The following is a 21,041-nucleotide window of genomic DNA, read 5'->3' as shown; positions in this document are numbered from 1 at the left end:
ATGGGAGATGAAAGTTGAATTGGTTCTGGCTAAAGAGCTGTGAGAAGGTGTAGCTCCCATCAAGACTGGCAACAGGAAGTAGAAATTCCCTTGCACTGTATTGAACTTTGGAGCTTTCCCATGGAGGAAAAAACAGGGGGGAGGGGATTTTGTTACTGTTTTGGTTTATTTATTTCAAGGTAAACGGGTCCTATGGCCACTGATGGTTCTTGAGGTAACTACCCAACACCTTAACTTTGGTCTGAACACAAGCAGAAGTCCTTATCTCTAACTCCCTTTATCTAGGTAGCCCTTCTTGTATCTCATAAACTGTAGTATTCTCCAACAGGTTTTTTTTAAAGGTGAAGTTTTATTGCATTAATCTAATCTTGAAATAAGAAAAAATATGATAATGCCAGCAGCAGGCTCTGTATATGGCAGTAAAGGCCTTGCACTGATCGTAAAAAGCAAATTTAATTACTGCTATAATGTTCATATCTGATAGCAGCTGGGGAAATAGGAGACCTGAAGGCTGATGGCTACTGAGAAACATTCTTTTAGTTAAAGCATTCACAATTGCTTCCAGCATCTCTGTTGACTTAGTCATAGGCACATACACTTGGATGTCACCAGCCTTCTGAAACTGCCTACAACAGGAGGGTAACAATGTGCCATACTACCCTTCTTTAGGGAAAGAAGAGATTATTCACTTACCCATTCACAGTCACCTGAAGAAAAATACTGCTTCAGGACTGTTTGTGATTCATGCATGGTGGACAAGACTGTAGCTGCTGTAACTGTGATGCAGCAGACGTGGCCACTAGATGAACACCTGAAATTCATTCATCTCTAGAAGGTGAATGACACATGAACACGGTATGGTCTAGATTCAGACCAAAAACTTCCAGGAACATCAACAATATTTGAGTTCTGTGATGCCTGACAACTCTTTAAAACCAGTTTCCTTTGACATTAAGCCAAACTGACAGCTAACTTTCCAACAGAATTCATAGTAGAGCTTCAAAGTAATAAGTAGTAAGCATAGTATTCATAGTCAAACAAAAAAAAAGGGTCGGGAGAATATTTAAAGAAAAAAATTGTTCCAATGACCACCTCAGGTTCTTTAAGTACTAATGCTAAATCTTACCTGTCTACTCTGCATGCCAGGTGTATCCTGTCTGTATAATTGGATGCTTCATTCTAGCTTGAATGTTTTCCTGACACAGCAGTGAGTTGAAAAGATGTCTTGACTTGTGTTTAAATCCTAGGACAGACTTCAACCATTAAACATCGTCAGATCAGAACACAGGCACTTCTGTTTCTGATTGCTGTGCATAACCTCAGAAGAGATAATGCCTAATTTTTGTTCACTATCGACACTGACTGATTGCTGAAGAAGTGGAAGATAGGGGTTTTAAGCATACCTTATTCTGGAAGGAGTTGCTTTTGAGCCTTCTAGGTGTAACGTACTTCAGGCAGCACAGCAGCCGTGTGAGAAGGGTGAGTCAACCCACAGTATCTCTCCTCTTGGAACTGGCCATTCCTCAGGATGGAATAAAGGAGCCAGGAGGAGAGAGATTTGTGATTACTGCACTTATGCAAGAGTAGGAAGAGCTACGTTCTCTCTGTTCCTGTACTTGTTTATTAATTACGCAATCATTAAGTTGGGGAGAACTGAACATGCTAAAGCTATGAACAATTTAAAAAAAAGTTATTTTCCACCTTTGACCTAAATCTGGTCAGTTTTTTTAGTAAGGTGTATTCCATGTGCCTTGAATTAGTGCTCTTCATGCAGGTGGGATGGATGGGCCTAAATCCTGTTTCATAAAGTATTAAGTATTTTGTTTAACTCTTAGTGAAGGCATATATAAATCATCATATTGTAGGATGTATTGCAACAGTGTTCCATAGATCAATTACCATAGATCATCTATTATATTTTTAAGTAGATGATTTCCATTGATCTGTAATGCCTGTACATGCTGTTTCTTTATGTAATGGTATGTGGACTTTTCTTCTGAAAAGGTAGCGTTCCAGTGATGACCAAACGTATCTGTTGTACCAAGGATAGCTGGTAGCTCTGCTAGGCACCCGAGAAATCTCCATGCATTGAAACCAGGGTTTAGATGGGTTTCATTTCACACTCTTCAGTATGAGATGAAAATGGTGTCTCATAGGCCACTCTTAGTGTAATGTGGCTGAAAAAGGCAGAAAACATTGAGAAGGAGGGAAAGAAAGAAAAGCAATCTCAGAAAACATAGAAAAGAAAAAAATGGCCAGCAATTAGGGAGAGAAAACTAAATTGAGATATTATAAATAAAATTTAACTACTTTGTCCTAGTACTTATTTCCCTACTTTGTCTCATGCTCATACTGTTACTTAAATTTAAAAGCCATTGGGGGAAAAAGACAATTTTTCACAGAACATATTTGAATCATGCACAGTCAGAAGGTATGTTTTACCTCTAAGCTCATAAACTTCCCTACATCTACTAATTTACAACCGCTTGTACTGTTGTGCATTTTGCTCTTGGATCATGGGTAATCAATACTCTTACTAGTTCACTAAAAGGAGTCAAAACCTCTTGAAATTCAGCGTGCACACTTCTAATGGTTCCAGTCCCATGGTCCTATAGGTTCAGATAGCGTGTTTTCCATTTGTACGGTCACAAAATTCCTACCTTAGCTAAACAACCCCGGGTTTGTATAGGTGAGAACTTCACCTGGCCTCTGGTCTGTCCCTGCCAGAGAACTCAGGTACGGACACACTGGGGCTGTCAGCCAGTGCCACAGACTGCAGGGGTGGAAGTAGCACTGAGCGCGTGCTGCCTGAGCCTGTGGAGGCACTGAATTGACCACTGCTAAATGTGTGTCGTCTGAGTCAACATGTGCTGTAAAAAAGACTACGATATGAGGATATCCGGAAACTAAGAATATTAAGAGATATTAGCCACTGTTTACTTCAGATGTACCTGTTTGTCTTCTACCATCTGATTTACACTATCTACCTTTAACCTATCCAGGATAGCATTCTGCATTTTAACCAAGTGATGCGGTCAACTACTACGGTAGTGCCATCAGCAGCTTTTTTATTTGCTACGTGTAACTAAAAATACAATGCTGACAGACATATTTCTGCACAAGATATATATAGTTAAGCATATTTTTATTTTTCACTGTAATGAGAAATATTTCCACATTCACTATAGAATTAAAAAAAATGTGCAGATGTATTTTGACAACAACAGTAGCGAAGAGCTGTCAACTAAAGAAACTGAGAAGTCTTTCCCAGGTGCACCATGTTTTGGTAAAATGCCATAGTATATCGGGTTTTGTTGAATATAAATGAAACGCTTTCAGCCTTAACTTTGTAAATAGATTTAAATTATCCATTCATCTCAATTACTACTGAAAGCAAGTAGAGCTTAAAATGCAATTGATACATTAAGTTAATTTTTCTTTTTAACGTCTGAAATATGAATGTATGTGTGTATTGACTTACACTGAAGGATTGCCGGTGATATGTTGCTTATGCTTCTTAATGTTCAGTACATGAAGAACAGCAGTGCTTAGCCAAGGAGCTTATACTTAACTGGACAGAAAACATCCACATGAAGTATAATAAAATGTTGCATTTTCAAACCTTCTGGTAACAAGCAAGAATCATTTGTATTGGCTGAGCAATCTAATAAAATATAATCAATTAATTTGACAGATCCAGAATCTTACATATGACTAAAAATCTTTTTTCCACTCAATTCCTTTATATATTCCAAATCTTTATTTTTCCTAAGTTCTTTGTTACATCTAATGGTGGCAAAAATAAGAGAAGCATCTGGAGTTATAAAGCTGTGCGGAAGAAAGGGGACTAAGCATTATAAACCTGAGAAGCATCTGGAGATGAGAGACTTGTTCAGCAGTATTCCTCCAAAGCAAAGGACAGGGCACAGTGATCATCAGTTTCCCACACAAAGACCACTTTGCTTCCATGCTACAGTATATTCAGAAGCTTGTTGTCTGCTTTATCTACTCATGGGTATTAGTGCCTTTTCTCTAGAAGGAAACAGCAGAGATGGTATTCAGTCTCACAACATTTTATATGGTCTTTTTACACTGCTGGAAGCCTAAACTCTTGTTTTGTTTGCAGATGGCACTCTCTCCCATTTGTTCCTCCTACCCATTGTCTTTCTCCTGAGCATGGGAGGTCTCTCCTGGAATACAGTAGCTAGCAGTAGTTACAGTATACCCCCATTTCACTGTTTTCTACCCTTCAGAAGCTGCGAAACACACTGTAGTAAAGTACTTTGAGATGCAAGGATGAAAGCCTGCTATAGCAGTGCCACTATGACTTGGGTGGATTTGGCATCTCCTCACAGAAACAGGAGGCATCCTAAGGCTCGTGCTGTCTTCTTTGGCAGCTGTAGAATGGTACATCGTAAGTCCTTGTTTGACTGTCACTGGAGCCCATTTGGAGCTACAGTCACACACAATTGTACGATCTTACTTAGCTAATACTAATAATCTCATTATTATGTGAGTTTACTGCTGAATTACAGTAATTCTTTGTTAGGGGAGTATAAACACTATAAAGGGTAGGATTCACTTGCCTTCTGGTATCCCGTTTGGTACCTGCTCAAATCTCCAGGTCACTTTTCTCAGAGTTCCTGCATCACATCAGCCTGCTCTGTCTGGATGTCTCTAGCACCTTAAAGGGCATCTGGAACAGCTGCTGCAAGCTCTTGTATAGGCATCTGAATCTCACTGTAAGCAGGCAGAAACATTTTTCTATTAACAATTTCTCAAATAGTCTGAGCAGGAGCCTGGGTTCAGGATTTTGACAAGAACTAAATTACCCTGTAATGCAGTCGTTCCCTACTTCTGGCTTTCAGAAGCGTATTAGTATTTTACATTAAAAAAATTCATTGTGTAGGACAGACTACAGAGTAAGGGGGCAAGGAAGTAAGCTGAAAAATTCATTAATGGTGTAGAGGCAAAGTAGATGTTATACAAAATTGAGTAATTGTCCATATTTAGACATAGTGGTCTAATTAAAGAAACAAGTTATTGAAGATATAATTTCCAAACGTATCAAATTTATTTTAACCATTCTAACCATCTCTCAGATTCTTATATTTTTTATCATTTTTAGTTTGAAATGTTTTGTGTTTGCCCTCTGATTATAACTGAAGTACGAGAAAACATAACATTCTCTGTGTATATTCAGATGACTTGAGCAGATCTAGTTCACATGTAGATATTCCTGTTCAACTAGAACATGAGGAATTTCCATGTACATACAACTTTTCTTGTAACTTAGAAAGTTAAGGCCACTTTCTCTAATGAGCAGTTGCAAGTTATGGAATTTATTGTATCATTTGTAAATAAGGTGATAACTGAAATGTTAACATGATCTTTTATGGTACTGTATTGGTTAAAATATATTTGAAAGTTTCACAGGCAGCTTTCTTCACCTTTTGAGTGTTTACATAATCTGTTGAACTAGGAAAGAAAGGTTATTACAGTTATTATAGTGATTTCAGGGTTTCGTTTTTACAGAACAGGTGTGATAATTCTCTGAGGTTTTTAGCCTTCCCCTCTACATCCTGATCACGCAAAGGTAGGTATCCCAGAGAACATACTCCACTATCCAGTTTGTGTAACAATACTGTTTTATGTATTAACAAATATTTGGTCTTGTGTAACAATATGCTTAAAAGACAACAGGTTGTGTCAGGGACTATAAAGAAAACACTGCTCAAGGCAAGGCAGGAAAAAGTTTCCTTGAATTTTCATAATTTTCTTTTGATTAAAGAAAGTCAGCATGAAACCAGGTGTTAGGTGATCCAAAATAGGCAGCCTTCCTTGTACCCACCCCAGCAAGGTCTGGAAAGTCCCTGTTACTTGGGAAGCTTGCAGACCACTTGCTTCTCTTTTAGAGGAGAAGAGGAGGCACTACTGGACGTAAAGAATTTCCCCATCTCCAGAAATTTTCTACTTGCTTTACATGGCCAAATTTAATGCCAGAAAAAAGGTTTTAGCGAGTCAATTCAAATGTGTACATCTCCACTTTGGTTTTCCTCCCATGTAGTCTATTTATAGTCATCCATCTGATTTTAATTAGGGGCGTAGCTGATCTTTTGTCCTCTTTTGAAGTTTGTGCACACCTGTCTTACAGGTTAGTGAAGTCACTTATCCCTCTGGCTACAGACAGATCTTGGTACCACTGGAGATGTTTGTCAGAGTAAGCAGAGCTCTGTCAGATTGACAGCGGGTGATTAGTAAGGGAGTCCTGGCACTGTACGCTCAGGCTTGTACCTGAGATGTTATGTAGATATGCTCACAATTTTGCTCCAGTAGTAGGGTTCTGGGGAGGTCTGTTAAAACCCTCTCAAAAAAAAAAAAAAAGGCAAGCTAAGAACTTCATTTAATTAGGAGACTGAAATATAAAGATTAATTTGATAACTAGTTATTGCACATACAAAATAGTAGATAGTAATGTAGTAAGATAAGTGAACTTTACTAATATATTATGACTAAAATGACCAGTTTTGCATACAGTATTGATGTAATTCTCTTGTTTTATCTTCAGACACTAGATGTAGAAAACTGATGAAAGAGTTACTTACATTATTTCATACTTTTTCCTCACAACAGCCAAGAAATTGCTGTCATTTGGCTGTTTACGATCAAGAATTTTGTTACGCGTGAAATCGTTATTCATGTCTTATTACAGACTTCAGTTATCCTTGCTTCATTTTAGCTGAAAAGGACATCTATGCACAACAGTTGATCATATGTAGTAAGTGGTAATCTCAATTTTATCTCATTTCATGAATGAATTTTTAAATGCATTACATATTCCCTCGTTTTTGAAACATAAAATTCTAAAATAATTACTGAATTCCCTGTGTGGGGTTGGACTAGGTGATTTCAAGAGGTGCCTTCCAACCTAAACACTTAGGTCACTGTACAATTACAAAAAGTTTTTTGTTTTTTTTTAACATCTGTAATTTTGACCTTTTTGATGGTATTGTTTATTAGTGGAATTTCATATATAAATGTACACAACATTAAGTCCAAACTGTACAACTGTGTAGGTCGATATACAAATATAATACGCCTTAAACTAGAATGTGATCTCATTGCTTGTCATTAATAGTCAACTTACCTAAAATTGCTTTTCATATGACATACCTGTCCCTTTACTTAAAAAAGGGAAGTTTCTGTGCCAGTGTGGACCACAAACAAGTAGAGAAGCATTTGGAGAGATTTCTCCAGCATCTTCCAAAACATGAAGTATTTTGCTTCTCCTCTGGAAAAATTACACGGTAGAACAAAATTAGGAAGAAGGCTCTCACATCCTCTGCAACATTACCTCAGCAAAGCCAGCCTGGTGGGCCATGCGCAGAAAACAGCCAAGCAGTAAGACTGAGATTGTATTGACAAGAACAAGATGAATGGCCCCCTGGAGACTACAGGGTTTGTATGCTAGTTTCCACCACCTTTTCATCCTTTTGTACCCCCTTTCAGTTCATATGCAGATTAACTCAGACGAAGTCCTCACTAAATACTCTTTCTCATTTTAGTTTTGGAAAGTAGATGGAGGATCTAAATATTTATGAGGCTTTTTTCCTCTGGTTTATGATGCACTCTTGTTGAATGTTGAGGAATTACGTTAATGAATGCATGCCTGCACACACAGACACAGAAACCAGGCAAAAGGAAAAAAAACACACAAAGCGTTGTCAGCCCTAATGTCGGCACTTACTAAACAGTTCCCATGAAAAAAAAAAAGCAAAGAGATTTAAAATCTGTTGCCAGGAGAAAAATAAATTGTACAGCTGAGCACAAAAGAAAAGAACAAAGTTTCATCTTTGCTTTCCTCAGCTGCAAATGTAACTCATTTCATCTGAGAATAAATTTGAAATAAAACATGTTAATTGAAAAATTAAAGCTTGTCAAAAAAAATCTTAACTGGATTTGTGTTTCCAGTAATGAAAAGGCAAAGCTTCAGTGCCATACAGAGTTTCCTTTAACGTCACGAGCAATAAACATGCATTTTTTTTTTTTTGTATGATACAAGGTGCAGGTAAGTAATCAGGGTTACAAGTCAAGTGATTAAATGAAGCTTTCTGCTATGGTTTTGATGATTTTAGTTGATTTATTTAGGAGGAGGTTTAGATATTGTGAGACTGGGGGGCGGGGCTGGAAACTACACTATATATTTTTAAATTAAATATAGGGTATACTGAGGCTATGGCAAGATATACTAGAATATGATTTTATTTTTAACATAGCTCAAAATTGTAAATTAAACTTTTTTTTTTATAGATGAAAGAATATATCGCATTAAAATGCTAGAACTGAAATAGACATAGTTCTTTTAATATCACACTTTGAAGAGTCTTATTTTCAACCCTTAATCATCTCTACCCTTCTGTTAGCCCCTTTTTCCCCCTCTGATGCATGCTTAGCTGTGGTAAACAAGGCCCTGCTGTTGAAGTGAGACAGCAATTCTACAATTTCCTTTCACAATCATGAACCGGAACATGAGGATTTTAAAATGTGCTTTTGTGCTATCATTTAAAAACTTACTGAAGCAACTGCAGAATGTTAACTCTTTTAGTTCTAAGTGCAATAGTAGTTCACTGTCTAGTCTGGTTTTGATTTCTATAATAAGCCTATCTAAATTTGATAAAACATTGCCCTAATAAATATGTTCAGATTTTTATTGTACTTTGGTTTGGGGTTGTTCAATTTCATATTCAATTAAATCCAATAAAGCATCTACATTTCATTTATTCTAAAGTTATTTATGTGAGCTTCAAATATTAACTTTGCTATTTTCATTGCCTTTGCCTGTGATATCCAAGGGTTGAGTGAAACAAAAATTTCGCACAGGAAAATGAAGAATTTGCAAAGGTAACTTAAGCCCAAACTAGACATTGTATACACTCATCCATCAGCTGAATGCCAGTCCAGCACTTTGACATTAAAGACAAGCCTCTCAGGAGATTATTTAGAAAGAGACTGGTGTGAGGAGCCAGAGTCTCTTGTCTAGACCAACAGGAATTGAGGCCTACATATTAGCTAGTTCACATTCTTTATATGGAAGACAGGACAGAAACTAGGTACCTGTTTTCTTCCTCTGAAACTCATTTGCATCCACAGATTTCTAACTAAGAGTAACCTTTGCTTTCAGAAGATGAAAGTGCACAAAAGCAATCGCACAAATAGCCCAGTAACGCTTTCAGTGGATTCTTAAGGGCAAGACATTGCCCTTGTGACATTTTCCTTCAAGAATAAACAAGGACGGAGTGCATTATTCCTCACTTCTCTGAATCAGAGAATCCTACAATGGATTCAGAATTTAGGTCCCAATGCAAAATCCTAATTCTTAAGAAAAAAATGTAGGTCATTGAGTTGGTTGTGTCTAAGGACCAAATACAGTGCTGTCAGGATTGCCAGACTGCTTAAGATTTAGAGCAGTAGAAATTCCCCCTGAATTCTTTGCTAGGTGAAGAATTAACTTCACACCTCTGCATGTTTTTCATTGTCCAAGGAATTTCAATCAAATTCAGAAATTACAATATATTTAAGGATGAAAAAAAGTGCGGGAAATTGCAGGTAAGCGCTCTCAACATTCATCCTGCGTGACAAATACTAAAAATGAGCAATCTTCCTTTTTTCCTAAGGCTGACTCTGAAGTGTTGCCACACTTTATCTGAAGGCAGTGGGGTGCAGCCATGTGTTTTCAAGAAAGTACTTTCTGGAGTCTGCTGAATCTTTAGGCTGGGATTTTTCCAAATGGATTCCTGCATAAATTTACCTTTTTTCCTTCCCAAAAGATATTTTCTACAGCTGAATCATAGCACTTAAACGGGAATCTGGCACTCCACCTCAACTGTGAGAAGTCTAGCTGTTTCCATACCAATGTAACAGAATCATCCCACGGACTGGAAGGTATTACCTCCGTGGATGGCACAGAACTGAAAAGGATTTTTCTTTTTTGATTTTGACGTACATCCTTAGAGTATTCGTCCTTGGTGCCTAAACAAAGGATTTAGGTGTATAAAGTGAGATTTGGCAGATTTTTTTTGTACTCAAACGCTTAAATTTCTGCTGATGATAGATGGACCTAGAGCTCCTAGCAAACATAATGCCTAAAAAGTGATGAAGTCACTACTAGCAAAGTGCTTAGAGGTCTAGCATAAGATGTACTAAGACAAGTTTCTCTAAAGACGTTTTCTCCTAACATTAAATGGGTGGATTTGTTCATCACCTTTGATATTATCAGCATAACAGGTCTGCAAGTTTTCTCAAGTTACCATAGATGATGTGTGCTTTCCCCCCTCATTTTCAAGTAGTACATAATCAGTGTTTCCAGATTCGTAGCTCATGCTCACGGGCATGGTTCTGTTAGCACACCCTGCAAATCTAATTTCTAGAAATGTTATTCAGACACCTAACCTTCATGAGTTAATTGATGAAGGAACCTGAGCCCACCTGCAGCCATGAAGATGCATTAGTTTTGGTACAGAGCTCCTCTAAGGAGTGAGTGTTGCAACACCAAGGCTGCAGGATGCTGGTGGAACAACACAGATCAGTCCTCCCTTTTACACAAATCAACTCCAGATTTCTTCACAAGTCCTCAAGAGCAGTTTCTCTTCTGGTCAAACAGCTTCCAATATCAACAGTGCCTGCTTAGCAAAGCGACTGTGAATTTAGGAGAGTTTTCCTCTCCAAGCACAACATTTTTCTTACCCCATTTTCTCCTATTTCTCCATGTAAAGGGGGCAGGGCAGAAGAACAGACTTCTGTTTGATAATTATTTTCTTTACCTGTTATTTTTTGTCAGCAGAATCTGCAAGCTTTATGAATACAAAATGATTATTTGAAAGGTGAAAGAAAATGCAGGCAAAACATGGAGGTTTATGTGAAGAAAAATGCAAAAGCAACTAACATGGGGCCTGTACTATTATTTCAAGAATATATATTCCCTATATCAAAACATAATTTACCACCATTCTATTTCTGCCATTTTTATGCAATTACCATGGATTACAAACCAAATTACATTTGTTGGTCAGGGATATTCTATGGTAATTTTTGAGAGTTCTTGTTTTAAGAACTATTGAATATCAGGAATTAGACCTATGAAGGAAGCTTACGTAAACCTCAAGCATCGTTCCTTCCTAAAGATCATTTAGTGTTTCTAAACCACATGAACTGAATTTGTTTGCATAAACGTATTTCCACCAAATGTCAATGCTCATAAGTTGAGTACTAATTACATGATCTAATTTGAGAGCTTTTAACAAGTATTTCTGAATCAGTTATCTTTTGCTATCTGTAATTTATCTTCTTCGGCTTTTACAAAATATTAAAACCATCCTCAAAACTGAAAACAGAAAAAATAGCTTAACATTTTGTGATGTTTATGTGAAGAAAATAAAGAAGGTTGTTTGCTTTGTGCTGTTTTGTTTTTAAACATTTAGTTGTTTTACCAGGGTGATTTTAAGAATAATGTCATAAAAGAGGGAAATGATCCAGGAAAGGCACTGGAATGAGACAAAAGGTATCTGTACTCAGTGGCAACTTTTGATACAGACTTTCTGGCTGCATCTACTCTAAGAAACGAAACAAACAGAAGCAGGATCCAAGCACGAAAGCAAGGCCAACCACCCCGGGCTAGCCATGTTCACACTGTTGAGCTTTCACCCAACAAGGTGTGGGCACTACCGAACTATGCCTAGCGAGACTTTGGGGAAGCACTGGTTGGCCTGGGGGAAAAAACTGTCCGAAGGGCTGCTCCAGCACTTGAACAGCACCGACACCTGGACACACTCCCTGGCGCTGCTTAATTTCTTAGCACGGATGTAATCCTGTGCCAATTTCAGCAAGTGCGGAATTGTTCTAAGTCCCCCATTAGCGAGGAATAACTATTTTTCCTTTCTTCCTCTTCTTATCTATGGCTACTTGGGTTATATGATGTCACTGGTAAAAATCATCTCTTTATATTATATGAGAACTATTACAGCATCAGGACTTCACTTTAAAGTTATTATACAGTATACTAATTAGAAAGTAGCAAAAAATATTGCCAACGTTTAGAAAAGCCTGATAAAAGAGAAGAAACTCTTCAGCCCCCCACACAGTGACACAAATATATAGCATATTTACACATTCACATTAATATACAGTAGTATACTAAAATATAGTGTGCAAAAGAGTTCTGCATTACTGCGTTATCTTAATTCTGTCAGCAGAATGACAAGCTATTACACAGCTATTTGACAGAAATGTTATAGTTCATTAGAAAAACTTGTTCTTGCATCATAAATTAATGTTCTAAAAATCTGGATGCACTTCCACATAGGCATATAGGGCACGTCACTCAAAACTGAGAGCGTTTTGTAATGAAAATACTAGTAGCTAGTCTCTTTCTGTCACTCTTAAGTCATCCTTTAAGATCGGGTTGCATACTGTATCATTTAAATCATAGCGTGGAAAAAATATTTATGAAGGATGAAGCTAATCACCAAGCTGAGGAACAGCACAAGAAAAGCAGAACCCAAGCACAGGACAGGTGCTTTAATGACTGCATACTTGAGATTGAATTTCCTTCTAACAGCAGTAACTGTACACAAAGTAAGAAAGACAGTAACAAAAAATGGTAAACGACAACAATAACTGCACAGAGAGAGAGCTTGCACACCGATAACATCAAAAAGCAAGGATGTAAATTAAAAGCTTTAAACCAGGAATTCAGAAACCTATAAATCCTTTTTCTTTCCTTCTAGTAATTATTGTTCCAAGTAAAATTGGGTGAGAGACCCAAGAAATAGCTGAAAATAACTGCCTATCACACTTCAGAACTGAAGTCTGCAAATACTCCAGACTTCCTCTGGGTTTACCAGTGCCTCCATCCTAAGTGTTCATTTAGTACCAGCTGTCAACATTTTCAGGAACAAATGAATTGAATAAAAAACAGTTTGTGTCAGAACTCCTTCAAGCAATGGTAAATTATGCAACTCTGCAAACTGAAAGTGTATATCTTCCCTTGGTCAAGGGAAAATTAAAAAAAAAAAAGAGGCAAACACTTATTAAGACCCTTCAGACCTGATTAAAGTCAAATTGCAGGAAATGTTTAATATAAAATACGCACAGTAACACAACCTTAATTAGACACACACAACTCTCAAGATATCAATAAATGTTTCCTTTTTGATAAGTCTGATTTAATAGACTGTAATAACAGGGGAATGTTTCTGAAACATAATTTAGGGAAGCGGGAGAAATAAACAAGCTCAAATGTTTAAACTTCAACACCAATTAGCAGACCATTCTTTTCAAAGAAATAGCTGAATTTCAAGTTTGTTTAGCTTCAGCCAAACAGAATAAAGGCTTAGTTTTTAGAATAATTGGTTTTGAAACTTGAGAAGCAGCTTCTGGGTGTTGGTATGTTAGTTTACAGAAGGCTACACAAGCAGCAAAATGTGTTAGATGCTTTAGGTCTCACCAGTGAGTTAGAAAATAAATTTGAAGATGGGCCTCAATATCTGAAGGGCTGGTTTTTTTGTTGTTGTTGTTTTTGATCTACCTTTGCATGAAGCAGAAACCGAGAGGTCAAAAATTGGATCCTTTATCTCACGTAGCTCTCTGGTAATAGCATGGTGCTCCGCTTAACTGTGAGAGCTCTCGGCTGGGTTGCCACCTTATGAAACCACGAAACAAACAACACATAGCGTACGTTCTTAAAACTCCCAAGTAAGGCTCCTGCACTTATTCACAGAAGTATTTGCACTCCCTCTTTTTTTTTTTTTTTTTTTTTTGCTATTGACACCACCAAAAAATAATCCACCACTTTAGCAGTTTGCTTGAAACGGCCAAAAACAAATTTCCAGTGTCCCTTCCCAGACAGGTCTCTATTCTAATTTAGACACGGAGCATTTGATTTGTGCACTGAACAATGACTGGCTGATTATATTTTGGAAGCAATGACAAGGAAAAACTATCACAAACAAAGAGCTGCTAGATGAGAGGACTCAACATGTCCTCAGACACAGGAAGGCTTAGTGGGGAGGGTTTGTGTCTAGAGCCAGCAATGGGTGTAAAATTAAGTAGCAACCTGATCCTTAAAGCTCACCTTGAGCGATAATTGCTCAGGGAACAAGCCTCAGGATGTCAAACAAGATCCCTTCCCCCCTAGATTATGTTCTTGCCAACCAGGAACAGGAGAATGTGTAGTCCTACAAGCTCAACCTGTGCCAGTGCTTACCTGGATCTGTACCATTCCTATTCCATTTTGTCCATTTTCCCGAGCATTGGTGGACTCTGATTTTTCCTATGTGAAAGTGAAAAGCCTCAGTTATTCTCCTGTCACAGGATGTCAAGCAAATCACTACAGTTGTCCAGTTTCTTGTAAGTCAGAAGCAAGAACATGAGTGTGAAGTCAGCAGTGGGTTTACACCACAGTCGGTTAATATAACCAGGTAACACCATTTTCTGTACCAGAGGGAAGGGTCAAGCCCACCTGACATCAATGGGCATTTTGATTAACTGATGCAAGGATTTCCTCCCTCATTTTCCAGAGGAATAATTAAGATATATTTTAGGTTTCTTTACATGACATAACTTTTAATTCCAATGTCAGTATTTGAAAGGCTTCAAAATTGTCTCATATAAATGGTGGCTGACAGGCATTTTATTTGTAGTAATTTTTCTGTTGCATCATATATTTAAACACAGTGAAATAAAAGAGTCCACGATAAACAGGAATAGGAAACACAGAACTGGAAACACAAGAAAACTTCACAATATCATTAATTGCAAATAAACGGGATCAAGCTCAGCATTTTGTACTTCTTCATGACATGACTAGCTGTTTAAAGAAACAAAATCAAAAGCACAAAATCACTTTAAAAAGCACATACACATGCATACAGAAACTGGGACACTCAAACTTACTATGAAAGAAGAAAATTGAAATTTTTGTATATTGCTGCATTACTAAACCACACAGAAACTGCCCTGCAACAAAACTTTAGCTACAGCACAAGCAGTGGCATTCCCCAGGCTGTCTCTGTACATGTGGTAGAGGAGGATGAATGTCACGTTATGTTCTACTGGGAAACACCTTTGAAATAATTTGGATGCAGTGCTGGACTGCACACACATTTCCCTTCAATCCACTAGGACACAGGAGTGGTCAATGCACAAAGGCCTTTGGTGAAGGTAGGCAGACAAAGAGAGGAGCTGCAACTTAGGTACTGCTCACTGCTGGTCTGTCCTTCAAAAATATTGGAGGAAGAAAAAGGCACTGCTGGTTGACGCTTGTATTTCTCAAAGCTAAATGAAAAATAACGTGAACAGAGAACATAACCCAGGATCAGAATGCAGAGGTTTCTTCTCCTCCCCACCAGACTAGTGAGCTCTTCCAAAATTTGAAAAACACTGAGGTTTTACCACCTTTCAGTGAAAGTCTCAGTCTCAGCAGATGGGAAGTAGGCCTTTTTTTTTTTCTTGCTGCCAGAAAACACAACTATTCATCAGAAGCTCTGACGCATCTAAGAAAAAAGAGAGTGACTTGCAAGAAGCAGACAGCAAGAAAGCAGCAAGCTGCTCCACACGCACCAGAGCACCTGCAGGAGAAAGCTCTCCCTGAAACAAGGAGGCAGATGTTCATCTGTGCCTATCAGGTCAGGAGCACAGGAGAGGAGGAAGGCATTTAGTATACAGTTTTAAGGGCACCCCAGACTCAACAGCAGCAAAAATGTAGTATGGGAGTAGAGAAATTTAAAGAACTCAAACAAGTAACAAACTGAACCCAAGAGGAATTCAGAGGGTGGTGGCGAAGGATGCTAAGCGTGAATGGGACAGAGTAGCTACAGCAAGCATGCGATAAACAGAATGCCAGGGGCATGACAGCATGTGCTGTGGAAAAGAAAGTTTGTAACTTCAGATATTTTAAGAATGCATTCATTCACTGAAAACAGCACAAAGCTCACGATGTCCAGAGCTTCAGGGAACCATTTGTCCCTGAAAAAGTTAACTCACTTTTTCCCTAAAAGTTACTTTTTTTTTTGGTGTTAGGCCATACACAGGTACATGCCCCAAGTCTTTCTCTGTTTTGGCCCTACTGTGCTGACTGTACCAGGCCAGCAGCTTTCCAGTTGAACATTCTCTTGTACCACCACTTAGTAGCAAGTTCTTAAATAAACTCTATTGCATACTGTACATAGATCAGGATATAGTATTAGAAGAAACAGTAGCCCTCTATTCTCCGCCACTCCTCTGTATCTTACATTGGGCAGACAATCTACTGTATCCCACATTCCCAGCTCTCTCACCTACAAGGAACACTTTCCCTCCATCCTTTAATGCTACTGTTCCTCCCCCCGTCCCACAGCACACATCTCAATCTTCAAGTTCTCTTTTTTCCATGCCCTCATCCTCCCCTCACTCACTGCCTTCCCACAGCCAGACTTGCCTCTAGAACAGGTACAGCTCACCCTTAGCTTTCCCCAACTGTATTTTGCTTCCTCCCCTTTCACAGCTCACCTCCTGTTGCCTCTGGCTTCTAGGTGATCCCTATAAAGCTTCTCAGACTACTATGTCCTCCTTATTCCTTTCACCTGTTACTCAACTGCACACATGTCATTCAAACAATCAAATCTACTCATTTTGTTGGTCTGCTCTGTCTCCTTTAATTTATCTCAGAGCTCCTGGCTTTCCAAGCTTCCTGCATATTTTCTTTCCTCCCAAATTACCCAGACTTCTCCTTTTGAGCCGCACCCCCTAAGCTATACTGCTCTAACCAGCCTCCTTTTTCCAGCTATCTCCTTTTCTCACAGTAATATCCACCTTTTTCTCCTGGCTGATGCTCTTGTAATGTGTATTTTGACCTGACCAACGTCACAGTATTTCCATCGCTGCGGCTCTCCATTTTGCTGTGTTGTGCAAGCACAAGAATACAGAGGTTTCAATTAGCGTGTAAGCTTGCCAGGGCAAGAATCGTTCTTGCCTGAACTATAAAGGACCTTTTAAGCACATAGCAATAAATGCAGAGATTTCGACGCCATCTTATTTCCAGAGGCCTTGTTTTGTGGAAAGTGCTCAGTGCTTCCTCTCCTCCCGTCTTTTTTTCCCATTCCTCAGATCCGTTCAGATGTTGTGGCACATGCATGACTTCTCCAGGGCTGTTCTGCAAGTCTACAAAATTGCATCAGGCCCAAAGAAATGTAGAGTTTTCTAGGGTGCATCACAGACCAGAAGAACAAATAACGTAAGATGTGTCAATCACCTACGTAACAGCTCCTAAGACTCTGCATCTCATCCCACTGTTCAGTAAGGTCTGTATCCTTGTTCTGCTGAGTACAGAGAGAAACATTTCAGTGAAACACCTGCATAGGTGTAGTTTGTATAATCAAATTACACAGTACTGTAAAATGGAAGCATAATTTTAAAAGCTTAATTTTTTCTTTTCCAAGGCATACATTAAAGGATCAATTTCTTCTGATAATATTTTTGCAGAAAGCTGAATACTCTCCAGTTATTGCAGCCCCCTCTGTGCACCAAAAGGGATTCTGATACCATATTCGGTTCTTCTGTTTTTCCAATAACACCGCTCACATATCCCTTTAAGTTTTCCTCCCAACTACATATATACTGCTCCATAAGAACAGATGGAGTTTACGCACAACTGGCTTTTTTTTTTTTTTTCAATAGCCAATCAAAATGAGCATCCAGACAAGAGAGAAATTTGCTGAAATTCTCAATTCTTTTGGTAGGTTTAAAGATTTTATGTTACCATTTGTTGATCATGCAACACCCATGGTCACAAGCATCTGTTGGCTGCATATGGGAGTCAGACAAACTCTTTTCTTACACTACTGCACAAAAGCAGGCATAAGCACAGAACAAAGTCAGCCCAAGGAGCACCAGGGCAGCCTTGTGTGCAGGATGAGCTCCCTGCCCCCTCCCAGCAGGGCAGGAGTCTGTAGTAGAGGACGTCCTGTACCATGCACCCCCAGTGCTCAGGGATAGGTAGGACAAAACCAAGATTTCCCAGCTGGGCATAAACAAAGGGGAGCTGTGGCCGTGATTCAGCTCTGGCAACTTACAGGAAGATTGTGAACGGTTCCTAATAAGCAGAAGTCTCTCTGGCAGTTGTGTCATATGTGTATGCAGATAATCCAGCCATTTGGAAAAACTGCAGAACAGGTATATTTAAGGCTCCTGAAACTCATGGATTTATTCCTAATCATCAGAAGACATGCTTATACATTGCGCAGCTTCATTATTATAGCTCTACTTTACAGATTTCTACCTTAAATCTCAGCTGCTTGTTTCAGTCCATCCAGCTCTGTAAACACTGGAAAAGATGAATAAATCCTACCTTATACTCTTCACCATTCCTGGCTATCAAAAATTCAAACCTAACCATAACAAACACAACATTTACTTAATTGCAAGCTTTGTTAAGGAGCACTGCTCAGTCCTTCTGAACATGCCAGGAATCCCAGAAAACAACTTAAAAATATAGGAAAATTACTCTTTCTAGCTCATTCAGTTTGTTGCCTTTTTTCTACCCTTATGAAGTACTGAGCTGTAAGAAGGAGGACTCCCAGGGAGCACTCAGGAATTCATGTCACTGCTGAGTCTGAATTACAGATATCACTATGCTGGGCTATTTTATTTTTCCCAGGCTCAGGATTACCAGTTTTTCAGGTAGGTTGCTTTTCTTAAAGGTGGAAGAGAGGAACATAGTAAAGAAATAATAGCAGAGTCAACAAAGTATCTATCTATCACTGGGAAAAGAAAAGGGAAAGGAAAAAGAAAAAAAAACAAAACAAAACAAAACAAAACAAAAAAACAGCAGAGACAGCAGTGAATTTCAATCAGAAAAGAAGTTGGGTTGACTCATCTTGACTGTTCCTGGATTTTCTCTTCTTAGCTGAGATCAAGTTCCTTCAGTTCAAAACTCTGCAGGTTTCCTTTCCTATTCCACTTTGTCTCACACATTCATCTCTCTTCTCCTGTCTACCTTCTTTGTCTCAGCTCAGTCCCAGCTTTGAACTTTCTTTCAAGGTATCACAACTTTAAAAAAAAAAAGAGAAAAAGATTTTCTTCTATCAATCTCAAGCCATCTAAGTGATTAACACAATACAGTTCAACAACTATAGATTGGTTTTCAACCAGTACTTAACCCAGAGCTCACTATTTCTGATTCAGACCTGAAATCCAAAAATATTTTTTCAAAAACATCAATCCGTCAAGGAAAAGAGGCTCCTTTGTGAATGCTACTACCAGTGTGCTCTTGGTCCAGGTTTTGTGTATTGCTGTCCTGTGTTGTATATTGTTTTTCTCAGATTTACTTTGTAAATTACTCAAAACCAACACCTTCCCTATGTAAAGGATTTTATCAAGGATGTTCTACAAATAATACTGTAGGGGAACAGCTTAGTCATTTCTTTGCCAAAGTTCAGCACAGCATTTTACTTACTCATTTCATAATAGTGACTTATTTAGGACTAGACTGATCCAAAAGCCACATTCTTCAAAGTTCATATCTAGATTTTAGGGAAAAAAAAAAAAAAAGGAAAAAAAAATTCAAGGCAAACTCCAATCTCTGGATGTGGATTTGTAGTTTTACAACAGCCTCTAACACATTGTAGTTCGTGCATTGTATTATGCGAGAATTAATGGTTCAGTTTCTAGCCAATTTATTTTCTGTTTTTATCTGGCTTTGCTTTACACTTTCACAACCCAGTGGTTCTGTTGACACTGCAAGACAGGAGTCAGTCCCATTCAGAATGTCACGTTTAGATGCTGCAATACGTTGCAGAATACAGACAGACAGAAATAGAAAATGGCAAAGCATGTACAAAAGTCATCTCATAAGCTCTGTCAGGGCATTCTGGGCTTTTCTTGAGCTGGGCAGTATTTTATTCAAACTCTTGAAGAGTACACATCAGTATTTTTTGTTTTACATAATGAAGAGAGTCTGCTTAAAATCATGTTTGTCCTTCAGTACAAACATACCACAGCAGATATACATCCTATATTTAATATATTATAGTAAATTAGGGGGGAAGGGAAGAAAAGAGACATTGCAGAAAATCAGGAAATTGCCGATCCTCAACTTCTTGACTTCAAGAACTGTTGGTCTTTTACAAACCAAAGTTAAAAAAAAAAAAAAAAAAGTCTCTGTACCTTTGTATCTGGAATCTGCTGGGTGCTAATTTGACATGGCAATGAGATGAAAGTTGGATTCATGCTAGTTTCAACATTAGAGGATTGGAATGCAGCCTGCTTAGCATAGAAGTCAAACAATTCACTGGCAATAGATTGCTTTCCACTTCTAGATCTGCTAAATAAATAGAAAACTAATTAACAGTGTAGTATGGCAGATGTAGCAGGTTTGAATTTCATTAGAGCACTGGCCAAGAACTGAAAGAATCAAGAAGTCATTATATATCCCAGAGTCTAATGAATCTTTCATGCTGTCTTTTCCATGGGACAGATAAAGTACTATTTATGTGCCCTCTGTGTATGAATTTCCTGATATATTTCCACTTAAAATAAGAATGAAAGTGTGAGTGCATGAAATTATTGCAAGTATTCTTTTCATTTTCCATAAAATTGCTTTGGTTCTGAAACAGCAGGACTGTGTTTCTTTGCCTTGTACATTTCTGTTCAGCTATTTAAAGCTTTATTAAATATGGTTTTCATGGGGCATTTTTATGTTTCATTATCTGTATTTCTTTCCCTCTGATGAATAGTGGTAACAGGTTGTATCACATATTTTCCTGTAGTAGTTAAGAACAGAGATCACACAAAGGAATATCTATACTCACATTCTGAAAAAAAATAAATAATTAAAAAAAAAGTTATTTAAGGCATTTATTTTTACACCTTTTCCCCCTAAACACACATTATACTGAGCTTCCTATATCCAGAATTGCATAACCAGATTTGGCAGTATTAATTAACAATAAAAGTAGTGTTTTGCCCCATAAGAATCAATAAGATAATTATGTTACTTAGGAAATGGTAGT

General features: G+C 38.1%; 2 long non-coding RNA genes across 3 annotated transcripts; one reads left to right on the top strand and one right to left on the bottom strand.

The window, feature by feature from the left end:
* Window positions 1-3,740: 3,740 nt before the first annotated feature.
* LOC121067406 lies at window positions 3,741-20,812 on the bottom strand. 2 transcript variants are annotated; one of them, XR_005818282.1, is made up of 4 exons: window positions 20,197-20,812; window positions 16,543-19,553; window positions 14,261-14,326; window positions 3,741-7,291 (listed from the first exon to the last, which is right to left on the bottom strand). It is a non-coding gene; the product is annotated as an uncharacterized LOC121067406 (long non-coding RNA). The 2 variants fall into 2 exon arrangements; XR_005818281.1 differs by having other exon boundaries at window positions 16,543-20,789.
* Window positions 6,715-11,448, top strand: LOC121067407. Its single transcript, XR_005818283.1, has 2 exons — window positions 6,715-6,778; window positions 9,828-11,448. It is a non-coding gene; the product is annotated as an uncharacterized LOC121067407 (long non-coding RNA).
* Window positions 20,813-21,041: the final 229 nt, after the last annotated feature.

The sequence above is a fragment of the Cygnus olor genome, chromosome 3 (assembly GCF_009769625.2).
Source record: "Cygnus olor isolate bCygOlo1 chromosome 3, bCygOlo1.pri.v2, whole genome shotgun sequence".
Classification (NCBI taxonomy): domain Eukaryota; kingdom Metazoa; phylum Chordata; class Aves; order Anseriformes; family Anatidae; genus Cygnus; species Cygnus olor.
This window is presented reverse-complemented; position numbering and strand designations above follow the sequence as displayed.